Consider the following 13771-nt stretch of genomic DNA (forward strand, 5'->3'; position numbering starts at 1 on the left):
GACAGCCATGTCCAGTCCTTGTTGTCCCCATTTGGCCTTTTCTTGGCAGAGATCTTCCCTAGTGGATCCAGTGGATCCATTTTGTCAGATAGTCAGAGGTAAAATGACTTGTCCAGGGCTAGGCAGGATGTGAGGCTATATTTGAATTCAGTTCTTCTTGACTCCAGGTCCTGTGCTCCATCTCTCTCTATCTTTTTTTTTTTTGTGTGTGTGTGAGTGGGTTGGGGAGGAGACATTTATTTGGTCATCTCCAAATACAGGATTTGGAGGCACAGGAGTCAAGGGCATGTTACAGTGTGCCTGACCATGGGAAGCACAATGGCAAGTGAAAAGAACATCGACTCTGAAAATAGAGGACTTGAATGAAACCCTTGAGTTTTGCAGTGCCAGGTACATTTTAGCCAGTTCTCGTTTCATTCCTTTCTTTTTCCTGGTTTCCAAAGTAGTACAACCATCCATCTACATCTTCAGAGACCATTTTCATGAATTGCTGCAACTAAAATAACAGCATAAATCTAGTGGCCAAAACTTTCTAGTAAAGAGCCTCTCAGAACGTCAAGAGACTGGCCCCAGTGCTAAGATGGGCTCAGCTTTAAAGCTTAAACCTGCCAGATCTCATGATCCATTTGGCATAACTTTGGAGACTTCAGAATCACCTCCAGAAACAATGAGAAATGAGGGTAGGAGTGCAGCTGAATAGGTGAACCAAACAAATAAAGAATTCTTCCTTTCATGGGGATAATAAGCAAAAAGAATATAAGTACAGCAGAGAATGTTTGCTGTTTTTCAATCATTTTGTGATCATGTTGATACTCCATGATCCCATTTGCTGTTTTCTTGACAAAGATACTAGAGTATCCAGCTCATGTTACAGATGAGGAAACTGAGGCAAACAGGATTAAGCAATCTTCTCAGGGTCACATAGCTAGTAAATATTAGAGTCTAGATTTGAACTCAGATCTTTCTGACACTATATACACTACACCACTTAGTTACCCATCCATTTGCTTGTTAAGGACTGACAAACAGGGAAGGAGCAAGAAAGTGCGGGTGTCTAAGAAGATCTCAAATGTGGGAGCAGGGAACAAGCTAACTCAGGAGTCCCAAATCTGCTCAGGCCCTTCCCCGTTGTAGCATTCAGCATTTTACCTGAATGGCCACAGCCAGGTGAGAGATGTTCTTTGTATCACCACTGGCTAGAGGATCTGTGACAATAGTCAAGGGATGAGAAACTTCAGGATTGGAGATTCTGAGCTGGAGTCCAACCCCCTGACTTCCCAGATGATGATGTTACTCCCTAAAGTCTCCAGACCTTCAGACCAAGGTCACACAGACGGTAAATGGTAAAGGACATTCTGACTTCCCGGTTCCTGACTTCAAACATTTCATTTCACTGTACATCTATAATCATTAGCAGTGAAATCACAGAAATCTGGAGCTAGGAGGAGCCCTCTCAAATTCCCTTCTCTGACATTCAAGGAAAGCTAAAGAAGAAGAAAGAATTTTTTTAAAAAGACCAAATTATGCAGAATCCTAGTCAGTCAGACACTGGGTACCTCTTCTCCACAGTCCACAGTGTTTATTTGCCTCAAAAGCCACGGCCATTCCCCAGTTCCAAGCATCTAGTTTGGCAGAATAAGGAGGCAGATAGATGCCTGAGCTGCTGGCACATGTGGCTTCTCCATAATGAAAACGAGGTCAAGAGCTCCCTCAGCTGTTAGAAGGAGGATTTGCACAGGTCTTTAGCCTTTTATGCCTTCAGGATGGGGAACATGCCCATTGGTGCTTGGGTCTGGGGGCAGCAGGAAAACAGAGGAAAGCAGGGAGGGGGAAAAGCTGGAAGTTTTTCTTTTTCTTGGGAATATCTGAAATCGACTTAATTCCCAAAAGAATTGAGTAGGGAGCTGGATGATTGAGTGGGGGGATGGGCTGGGAAAGGGGTCTGTCCTGAGAGAGCTTAGGTCTTAACTAATTTCCCGGAGGCACAGGATGGGCTGAGATACCTTTTTCATCATTCCCCATATTTTTCCATTCTCTCTCCCAGACTTTCTCCCCCTCTGCCCCTAGACCAGCTTCTCGCTGCTGCCACTAAAGGATGCTTAGGGCAACTGGTAGCTAGGGTGACCCAATTCCTCTTCTGAATAGGTATATCTGACAAGTCCTTTGGAACTAGAGCTTCCCAGACTTGCCCTACCCCCACCCCAGCCTCAGGAAAGGGAAATGGGAAATTCAAACACTAATGAGCTCTGCTGACTCTAAGCAAAATCTCTGTCCTGCCCAGTTAGAGCTGAGGTTTTGCTTTCGTTTCTTTTTATAAAATGGAAAGTTATAAAAGGAAAGTATTGAAAATCTTAAATCATAGGAACATAAAAGTTAAGAGCTAGAAAGTCCTCCAGGGACAGGTAGGTGGTCAGTGAACAGAAAATAAACTTGGAAGACCTGAATTCAAATCCTACATCAGACACTAGCTGATGACCTTGGAAAAGACCTTGGACAACCTCTTTCAACCACAGTTCCCTCATCTATAAAATAGGAATTGTAATATAACCTACCTTACAGGATTGTTGGGAGGTTTAAATGAGATAATTTCTATAAAGTGTTTTGTGAGTACTACTACTATTATTAATCTGAACCCCTCATTTTGTAACTAAGGGAAGTGAGGATGAAAGAATTTAAGTAACTACCTCAGAATAACACACTAAAGTGAAAGAGGTGAATCTTTTGCTTCCAAAGCCCTTGTACTTTCCATTGGATCACATGTTTCAGAAGCTATCTCTCTGCTGTGAATGAAATCGGCTGAGATTGTCCCCTGGAATGAAAAACTAGGAGAAAAACATCCTCGGCTCAGCTTTACCCCAAATTTGCTGTGTAGTGCTGGGAAAAGTCACTTTCCTCTTTTAGACTTCAGTTTCTTCATCAACATAATGGAAGGGAAAAAAATCCCTGACCCTTTTTGTGCCCTAACAATATAGTAAGGATGAATGAAGTCAGATGTATAAAGCTCCCCAAGGGATAAAGTTTTCATCTGGAGGGAGACAAAGAGCCATTGTCAAAGGCTAAGAATTCTACAGATAAAAGCAACCCCACAAAGGGTTTGGCATTCATTCACTGGACACATGACTGTCATGTCCTAGGGTTCAAACCCAGGCAGGGAAGTTGGAGATCTCTATAACTAGGAGACACATGAACAGCATAAAGATCAAACAGTGCTAAGAAGCTCATCTGAGCTTACCTGAGAAAAACATCTATTTCCTTTGAGCAAGTCTGAAATTAGTGCCACGGCCAGATGACTCTCAAACTATTGTCTGGAGCTTCCTGCTGGGGGAAAAAAGATTGAGAGCGAGAAAGAAGGGGGAGGTGGGAGAAAAGAAGAGAGACATCCTTGGAGATAATGGCAATATGAAAGAAAGAGAGAGAGAGAGAGAGAGAGAGAGAGAGAGAGAGAGAGAGAGAGAGAGAGAGAGAGAGAGTATGTGTCAGAGGAAGAGGAAGAGGAAAAGAGGAATGGAGGAGAGAGAGACAAAGAGAATCAGGGACAAGAGAGTCAGGGACAGAGACAGAGAGAGACAAAGTGAGAGAGGAGGAAGAAGAAAGAGAAAGAAAGAAAGAAAGAAAGAAAGAAAGAAAGAGAGAAAGAAAGAAAGAAAGAAAGAAAGAAAGAAAGAAAGAAAGAAAGAAAGAAAGAAAGAAAGAAAGAAAGAAAGAAAGAAAGGAAGAGAAGGAGACAGGAGAAGGAGAAAGAGGAGAAAGGGGTAGAGAGTCAGAGAATAAAGGAGGAAGGGATAGGGTTGGGGAGAAAGAAAAGGGGAGAGTTGTTTCTAATAGCACTTGTGTTTTTTAATACCCTTCCTTCCTTTTATTGGTTTTCCATGACCCTGTGGATAAGTGATGAGACTTTTCTCTTTGTTTCAAGGCTTTCAGCAGCCAACCCCAACCTACTTCACTCTATCTCCTGGTTCATAGCTTCCCCTAACATAGACCTCACAGGCTAATAGTCCTGAAATCTGTCTTTTATTTATTTATTTGCAGGGGAAACCACCCTTGAAGTTTGGGAAGCCCTGTACTGTTTCATGTTCCAAAAAACTTGAGCTGTTCTAGGAGGCACCAGATAATGATGAGGTGATCAACTGAGCCTAGAAGAGCTTGAGGCTCACACTGATACATCATCTATATGTACATATATATACATATGTAGCCAAGGCTAGAACCTAGGGCTTGTTGCCTGGCAACAGCATCCCCTTCCACATCTACCCTACAGGTTGTACTTTGCTCTTCCACAGCATTTCCTCCTCTTCTTTTTCTCCTTGAGGCTGCTTCTGAAATTCATGCTACTAAGATTTTACCTGTAAACAAATATTAGGGAGTGGGGCAGTTTACACCTAATGGTTTGTTCCAGGCCTGAACCTTTGAAGCTAGGAATGGTCCTAACCTCACCTTACTACTCTTTCTTCCCCAGAATTTCTTCAGGAATTTATTTGAAGATAGTCCCCCCCGGCTCTTCCAGTCATATTGGCTATCCTTCTGTTGCTTCACACTCCATTTCCTGATTTCAAGCATTTTCCCTAGCTGTGTTTCCTTGCCTAGAGCACCCTCCCTCTTCATCTTCATCTCTTAGCTTCCCTGGCTTCCTTCTAGTTTCAACTAAAACCTCACTTTCTGCAGGAAGCTTTCCAGTCTTTCTGAGATTACCCTTGATTTATCCTGGGTATATCTTGTTTGTATGTAATTATTAGCATGTTATCTTCCCTATTACACTGTGAGCTGCTTGAGAGCAGGAAGTGGGAATTTTTTTCAGATTTTTTGTTTTCTTTTGTTTTGTGCCTTTCTTTGTTATCCCCAGCACTTAGTATACTTCCTGGCACATAGTAGGTGTTTCATAAATGTAGAGAATGACTGAATCATCTCAGTCTCAACTCTAAGCCTCCTTGTTTTCCTCCACTGATATGTAATTTCATAGGTGTAAGAACCTTTGATGAGGAAGCTTCCTATAGTCAATGCAGATCATCTTGGAGAGCTCCCTGGGCTACTGATAACTTGAGTGATTTGCTCAGGGTCACATAGTCATTATTTATCTGAGATAGGTCTTGAACTTTTATCTTTTTTCTCTGAAGCCAATTTTCTAACCACAATGACAATCTTTATCCTTCTTTCCTCCCCTAACATATACATACTAAGATCTCTCTTCCATCATTCAAATTACCAAAAAAATCTCACTTCCTTCACAAAACCTTCATTGATAGATCAGAAATTATTTCTGCCAACTCTTTATATCTGAGCATTCAATTCTTAAAGTTCATTCTTGATCCCATTCCATATGAAATATACTAGAACATTTCTATCATTATTTGAATTTATTGAATAATTTAATCTAGATTTTTTTTTAAAGATTATAAATGCTTAGAGGACAGGAACATCTTTTGAGTACTGTTTGAACATTCTATGTTGGTAAATCATAGAATTTAAAGATGGAAAGAACCTTATATCCTGTTAGTCTAACCCACTTATTTTTTAAATGAGGAAACTGAGGTTCTGAGAGATGAAGAGATTTGCCAGAGTCACACATAAATAAATGAAAGGGCTAAGATTGGAACTGAGGCCTTCTAATTCCAAAGCTACTCATCTTTCCACTATAACACACTATTTCTGAGAATTAGATCACACAATTCTTAGATCCATGTTCTGCATAGTGTCATGGTAGATAGGAAAGGTGCCATTCTCATTGTAGAAAGAAAGATTTAAAGAAAGGGATTTCCCAAAGATTTGAATGAAAAAAGAATGTCCAACACTCTTTCCAAAGCCTTCAGATAACATTGATCAATGTATTTATTGTCTTCTTCACTCTGCCATCCAGTGAACATGCCCCTTTTCCTTTTTTCTTTTGTCTATTCTTTCTTTCTTTCTTTTTCATTCATTTCTTCTACTCTCTCTTTGTGTGTGACTGTGAACAGTTATTCAGTCTTAAATGACTATCAGAGTAAGGAGTGGGGAGCTAGAACAGCAGGAGAAAACCACATGGGACACTAGGAAGAACTTCCTGACCATAAGGATTCTTGTTTGTTCACATTCTCCAGGCTTTTTTGCCACATGAAAGGATTGGGTAAATGATAGCTCTGTATCCAAGATATACATATATATATATCATAGGGTTTAGAACTGGAAGTAAACGCGGATATCATCTATCCTTTCATATGATACATATGATGAGAATAAGGCTCAAAAAGGTAAAGAGATTTGTCATATAGTCAATTATAGTCAGTGACAAAATTGGAATTTGAACCCAAATTCTCAACACCCAAACTGATCCTCTTTCAGTTTTATCATATGATGTCTTTGTTCAATATTTATATTCACTAGTTTTTCTGTGCTTAGATTGTCTATTCTGAGGGAATAGAGACCTAATCTGTTTAACTTACAGCACCCAGAAAGGCCTTCATGCAAATGGGCACTTGACGAACCCCTTTGATGGGGAGAATAAAAAGAAAACACAAAAGGAATCACAAAAGCTCTAGGAAACTGAAACTAAAAGGGGAGAAATAAAAAAGTGGAAATGGAGAGGGATTGAAAGAGAGAACTAATCATAGAATCAAATCTCCTGAGAGGAAAATTCTACAAGCTCTTTTTTTGCAACTAATCCAATGTCTCACACATCTGAGCTAACCAATGCAGGAGAAATTGCTGCCAGAGCTCCCCATCTCCTTAGACTAATAAGGTTCCAGTAGGACCAGAGGTCTGGAGCTAGGAATGAAATGGTTTAGAAATCTAGTTCTAAACATCCTGAAAGGGGTCACCTTGGTGGAGAAAAAGCCTGGAGAATTTTAACAAATAAGAATCCCTTTAGTCAGAAAGTTCTTCCTAGTGTCTCATGTGGCTTTCTCCTGTTATTCTAGCCCCCCTTCCCCTACTAATCATTTAGAATTGAAAAACCACTCACAGTCATTTACAAAGAGAGAGTAAAAGAAATGAATGAAAAAGAAAGAATAGAAGAAAGAAAGAGAAAGAAGAAAAGGGGCATGTTCACTGGATGGCAGAGTGAAGGAGACAACACATTGATCAAATGTAAATGGACCGTAAATGTCTAAATTGCAATATTTTTTTCCTCTCTCTTTTTTCCCCCTCTCTTGCCTTCTCTCTCCCCGTTACTATCAAAGCAAAAATTATGAAGGGCTCCAGGCATTGGATATTCCTTGTATTTCAATATAACTTTTTGCAATCTCAAGTGAACAGCTTGGCTGCTCCTGCCTGTCAGGGAATTTAAATTGCAGATGGAATGAACGGTGAGATGCAGCCGCCATGGGTCTGGTGTAGCCCCCTACACAACCATTGCTTAGCAACAGGGGCCGAAGCGGGGAGATGGGAATAAAACTTTGTCAAGCAATGAAAAGTTCCATCCTGAGAACTGTCCTGGTTGCAGGGTGTATCTGGGGGGATTTGGAAGGGACTTTGTGGATAGGAAGATAAGAAGTGACTATTGAGCTGGCAAGATGGCACAAGGAGAGTCAAGGAGAGAACAGAAGGACCACTATCACTGTTCTTCAGCATTTCTCTGTCATGGGGATCTTTATTATATGTATCTATCTGCCTGTGACACACAGGGAAGAATCTCTGAGCTGATTCCATCCCTTAGAGATTATTCTTCAACTAATAATGCCTAAATCCCCTTCTGTACTCCCCCAACACACAGACATACTGACCTTACTGGGTCAGCACTTACTGCAGGTAGGGGACACAACTAACAATAAGCGAGAATAATTGCTTCCAAAACAGATTTTAAAAAAGAAATAAATATACTAATATTCACACTAGTCTCTGTAGCCAGTCAGACACACACATATATATTTCCAATATCTGAGGATCAAATTACCAGTTAATATCCACAGCAGGAAAGAACAGTTAATATATTCATTAATTGTGCTCCTAGTTACACTTCTATTCTCAAGACTAATTTGTTTAATTAAGACCTGCCTCAATTAGCACAATAAAGAATCTGTGATCTCATCCATGTGGTTATTCCTGTCAACAGTCCATTTGTACACCTTCCAATCCAATGTCATTCTTGTCCATGTTTTCCCAAAAATTCACTATGAGAAGGATGGGGTTCTATGCCCAGTATATTGGAGGCTCTGAGTTCTTTTAATAATACATTCTTTTATTTATTTTTTTGAGGGTGGAATTAAAATATTTATTTTTTAATATTTTTTATTATAACTTTTTATTGACAGAACCCATGCCTGGGTAATTTTTTTTACAACATTATCCCTTGCACTCACTTCTTTTCTGACTTTTCCCCTTCCTCCCTTCACCCCCTCCCCCAGATGGCAAGCCGTCCTATACATGTTGAACATGTCACTGTATATCCTAGATACAATATATGTGTGCAGAACCGAACAGTTCTCTTGTTGCACAGGAAGAATTGGATTTAGAAGATAAAAAATAACCCAGGAAGAAAAACAAAAATGCAAGCAGTTTATATTCATTTCCCAGTGTTCTTTTTTTGGGTGTAGCTGCTTCTATCCATCCTTGATCAATTGAAACTGAATTAGGTCTCTTTGTCGAAGAAATCCACTTCCATCACGATACATCCTCAAACAGTATCATTGTTGAAGTATATAATGATCTCCTGGTTCTGCTCATTTCACTTAGCATCAGTTCATGTAAGTCTCGCCAGTCCTCTCTGTATTCATCCTGCTGGTCATTCCTTACAGAGCAATAATATTCCATAACATTCATATACCACAATTTACTCAACCATTCTCCAACTGATGGGAATCCATTCATTTTCCAGTTTTTAGCCACTACAAACAGGGCTACCACAAACATTTTGTCACATACAGGTCCCTTTCGCTTCTTTAGTACCGTTTTGGGGTATAAGCCCAGTAGAAACACTGCTGGATGAAAGGGGATGCACAGTTTGATAACTTTTTGAGCATAGTTCCAAATTGCTCTCCAGAATGGCTGGATGTGTTCACAATTCCACCAACAATGTATCCAGTGTCCCTGTTTTCCACATCCCCTCCAACATGATTTTCCCTGTCACTCTAGCCAATCTGACAGGTGTGTAGTGGTATCTCAAAGTTGTCTTAATTTGCATTTCTCTGATTAATAATGATTTGGAGCATATTTTCATATGGCTAGAAATAGTTTCAATTTTTTCATCTGAGAATTGTCTGTTCATATCCTTTGACCATTTATCAATTGGACAATGGCTTGATTTCTTATAAATTAGAGTCAATTCTCTATATATTTTGGAAATGAGGCCTTTATCAGAACCTTTGACTATAAAAATGTTTTCCCAGTTTGTTTCTCTTCTAATCTTGTCTGCATTAGTTTTGTTTGTACAAAAACTTTTCAATTTGATATAATCAAAATTTTCTATTTTATAATCAATAATAATCTCTAGTTCTTTTTTAGTCATAAATTCCTTCCTCTTCCACAGGTCTGAGAGGTAAACTATTCTATGCTCTTCAGATTTATTTATAATCTCATGCTTTATGCCTATGTTATGAACCCATTTTGACCTTATTTTGGTGTATGGTGTGAAGTGTGGGTCAATGCCTAGTTTCTGCCATACTAATTTCCATTTTTCCCAGCAATTTTTGTCAAATAACGAATTCTTATCCCAAAAACTGGGGTCTTTGGGATTGTCAAACACTAGATTATTAAAGTTATTGGCTGTTTTGTCCTTTGAACCTAACCTATTCCATTGATCAACTAGTCTATTTCTTAGCCAATGCTAAGATGGTTTTAGTAACCGCTGCTTTATAATATAATTTTAGATCTGGTACAGTGAGGCCACCTTCATTTGATTTTTTTTTTCATTAATTCCCTTGAAATTCTTGATCTTTTGTTTTTCCATATGAACTTTGTTGTTATTTTTTCTAGGTCATTAAAATAGTTTTTTGGGAGTCTGATTGGTAACAATACATTCTTAAAAGGAGTTTGTTTCCATATCATCCTTTCCCTACTCCACCCCCACCCCAGCAAGAAGATATAAACTCCCTGAAAGCACAGACTTAGTTTTGTTGGTTTAGGTTTTTCTATCCTCAACACTCAGTCAAGTATAATAGGAAGTGACTAATAATATCTGTTGAATTGAATAAATTTGAATTGTATTAGAATGGCTCTTTCCCATGGAGTTTTAGTGCAATGAAGACTTGGAATGGGGAGGAAGAATGGGACATCCATGATCTCACAATGTGGCACACTGCTTTACACATAGTAGGCTGTTTATGAATATCCTATTCCATTGAATTTGTTTAATGCTAACATTAGTTGCAAAACAGCCTTTAGGGAATGAGTATTCTCTCAGTAGCCTTTGCCTAGTGAACTATTCATTAACTTTTCAGGTGTATTACTCTTGTCTCACAATGCTTAATACTGCTTTACACCACCAAATGGCCACCTAGCACAGTGTTGAACACAACAAGGAATATTGATGGGATAGTTAAGGATGGAAAAAACCTGTGATTTGCCTAAAGTTTCCTCGTGAATCAAGATTCAAACCTGTGCATTTCTGAATTATCATTAGTATTAGTATCATAGTAAAGGAAATTATCATTTGCATAACCCCTTTTTACTAATTCACAGGACTTTCACATCTATTGTCTCACTTTATTCTCACAATATCCCTGTGAGGTAGATAGGGCAGGTATTACTATCCTGTTGTACAACTGGGAAAATTGTAACAAATATGGTATGATGGAAAGATCACCAGAACAGATGGGGAATTATTTCTGGCCTTGTGAAAATTAGATGAGACACTAAAAGACCAGAATTCTAGTCAAAGCTCTGTGGGTACCTAGCTATGTGATTCAGGGAAACAACCCAGATAGTTTTTAAAAGACATGGTTCTCAAAGAAGGGTACAGTGAACACTGGACTTGGAGTTGCTGATGATGAGTTCAAATGCTGTTACCATTTCTGTGACATAATGTTGTTCTATCATTTCTGACTCTTCGTGACTCTTTTGGAGTTTTCTTAACAGAGATACTAGAACAGCTTGCCTCTAGTTTATTTTATAAATGAGGAAACTGAAGCAAACTGAGTTGAGTGACTTGGCCAGGATCACACAGCTAATAAGTTTCTGAGACCAGGTGTGAACTCAAGAAGATGAGTGAGTCTTTTGACTTCAGGCCCAGCACTCTGTCCATGGTAGTAGTACCATATATCTGCTTCTTCTGTGACATAATTCTAGTTACTTAATCTCTCTGAGTTTCTGTTTTCTTCACCCTTAATATGAGGATACTTAGCTACCTCATATAAGTAAACCTGTAACATTTTAAAAACATTATTCTATGAAGAGATCTGTATTTTACCAGACTACCCAAGGGGTAGAATTTTTTCTTGATTTGTACATATGAAAATAAAGTAACTTAAATGTTGACACACTTTAGCCTAAAGACGCCCTTATGAGACCATATCCCAAAGCAACCATTGATAAGAAAGTCCCCATATACACATTTGTGACAGCAAAGATTGGAAACCAAATAAATGCCTCTTGATTGAAGAATTACTAAATAAATCATGATACATGTCTGTAATGGAATATTATTGTGCTCAAGAAATTATGAATGTGACATGTATAGAGAAGCATAGGCAGATCTACATGAACTGATACAGAGAGCAGTAAGCCAGTAGAAAATATACATGACTACAGTTACATGAATGGAAAAAGAGATCACACACACAAAAAATTCAAAATTGAGTGTTCCAAAATTATAAAGAACATAGTTCAGTAAATGAACACTCCAAACTGACTCCTCAGATGTAGAAGGTCCACAGGTGCCTGCACATTGCAGATTTTCAGACTTTTTCAATCTCTGAATTAGTTGTGCTGTTTTTTCATTCTTTTTCTTTTTTTTTTTTGTTTTAAAAAACACTATTTGTTATAAGCATTAGCTCTCCAGGAAGAAGAGAGGACAGAGAAGGGGAAAGAATACTAGAGAAAGCTATGATGATATAAAAATAAAAGACATTAACAAAAATGTTTTTTAAAATAAATTATTTATTTAAAAAAAGGAATGTCCCCTTGATAGCATCCTTGACGAACTTCTGCTCTTTTTTCCAGCTGGCCAACTGCAGTTCTTCTAGACATTCTCATACTAGGCATCCATAAGTAAACCAGGATCATGTTGCCTCCTGCCTGCCTTGAATCTTTCCCATGTGGTTGCCTCTAATTCTTTTTATTTAGGATATTCAGGACCCTAGCCCTCAACTGTGGACCCATTTTAACCTCTTCTAGTCATCCCAGCATTACTGCCTTTCTCCAAAAATTACTTTGCATTTTGTATATGCTTTTGTATGTGCATATGTATTTATACATATGTATCATACACACACACACACACACACACACACTCCCACACAATGTCTTCCCCCAATAGAATGGAAGCATCTTGAAGGAAGGGAGTGTTTTTGTTTTTGTCTTTATATCCCAGTGTCCCTAGGAAATGCTCTCTGGGGAGATAAACTGCTACATCTAGGCAAAGACTCTTAACCCTTTTTGTGGCATAGACCTCGTGAGCAGTCTGGTGAAACATATAGATATCTTTGCAGAATAATGTTTTAAAATGCATAAAATAAAATATATTATTATAAAGGAAACTCAATGTATTTTTTAAATTATAAGTTCAGAGACCCTAGGTTCACACCCTGTCTCTACAAGCAGAATTGAAGAAAAAATCTGGAAAGACAACATGATACATGTTGAGTGAAGTGAGCAAAACCAGAAGAACATTGTATACAGTAACAGCAACATCATGCAGATGACTTCTCAGCAATAAAATAATTTAGACAATTCTAAAAGAATCAGGATAGAAAATGCTTTCCACATCCAGAGAAAAAAATATGAAGGCTGAATGCAAATCAAAGCCTACTATTTTCACTTTTTTGTTGTTTTTTTCTCTTTCTTGTGATTTTTCTCTTTTGTTCTGATTGTTTTTTTAATAACATGACTAATATGGAGATCTATTTAATATGACTGCACATGTAAAATCTATATCAGACTCATTGTCACTTTGGGCACTTCTTTATAAGGAAGAGGCAAAAAAAGGAAATCAAAATATTATAAAGGTTAATGTCAAAAACTAATAAATAACTTTTTAAAAAAACTATCATACACAGCCACAAAATTATACAATGATCAATTGTGATGGATATGGTTCTTCTCAACAGTGAGATAATTCAGGCCATTTCCAATAGTCTTGTGGTGGAGAGAGCTATCTGCATTCAGAGAGAAGACTATGGCAAATGAGTGTGGACCACAACATAGTGTTTTCACTTCATTTTGTTTTCTTTCTCATTTTTTTTCCTTTTTGATCTGATATTTCTTGTGCAACATGATCATTGTAAAAATATGTATAGACAAATTTCACATATTTAACATATATTGAATTGCTTTCTAGGAGAGAGGGTGGGGGAAAGGGAGGGAAAAATTTGAAACACAAGGCTATGCAAGGGGAATGTTGAAAATTATCCATGAATATATTTTGAAAATAAAGAGTCTTAATAAAAAATGAAAAAAAACTGCCTCAAGAGAAACTGATGAAAATATTGGATAGTACACAGGTAACCTGACTAATCCATTCTGTGACCTCTATTGTCCTCTTTGAATAACTCATTTTAAAACTGCACCAACAACATTAAACCCCACTCTAAGAGAGGGAGGGTTCATTTTTAACATTATTTCATTTGTATAAAAATGTTGTGAGAACAATTCATGGGCTCAAATATGGAAAAGATTTCAGATTTCATTTAGTCAAACTCCTGCTTGAACA

The sequence above is a fragment of the Antechinus flavipes genome, chromosome 5, assembly GCF_016432865.1.
Source record: "Antechinus flavipes isolate AdamAnt ecotype Samford, QLD, Australia chromosome 5, AdamAnt_v2, whole genome shotgun sequence".
In the NCBI taxonomy this organism is placed as follows: Eukaryota; Metazoa; Chordata; class Mammalia; order Dasyuromorphia; family Dasyuridae; genus Antechinus; species Antechinus flavipes.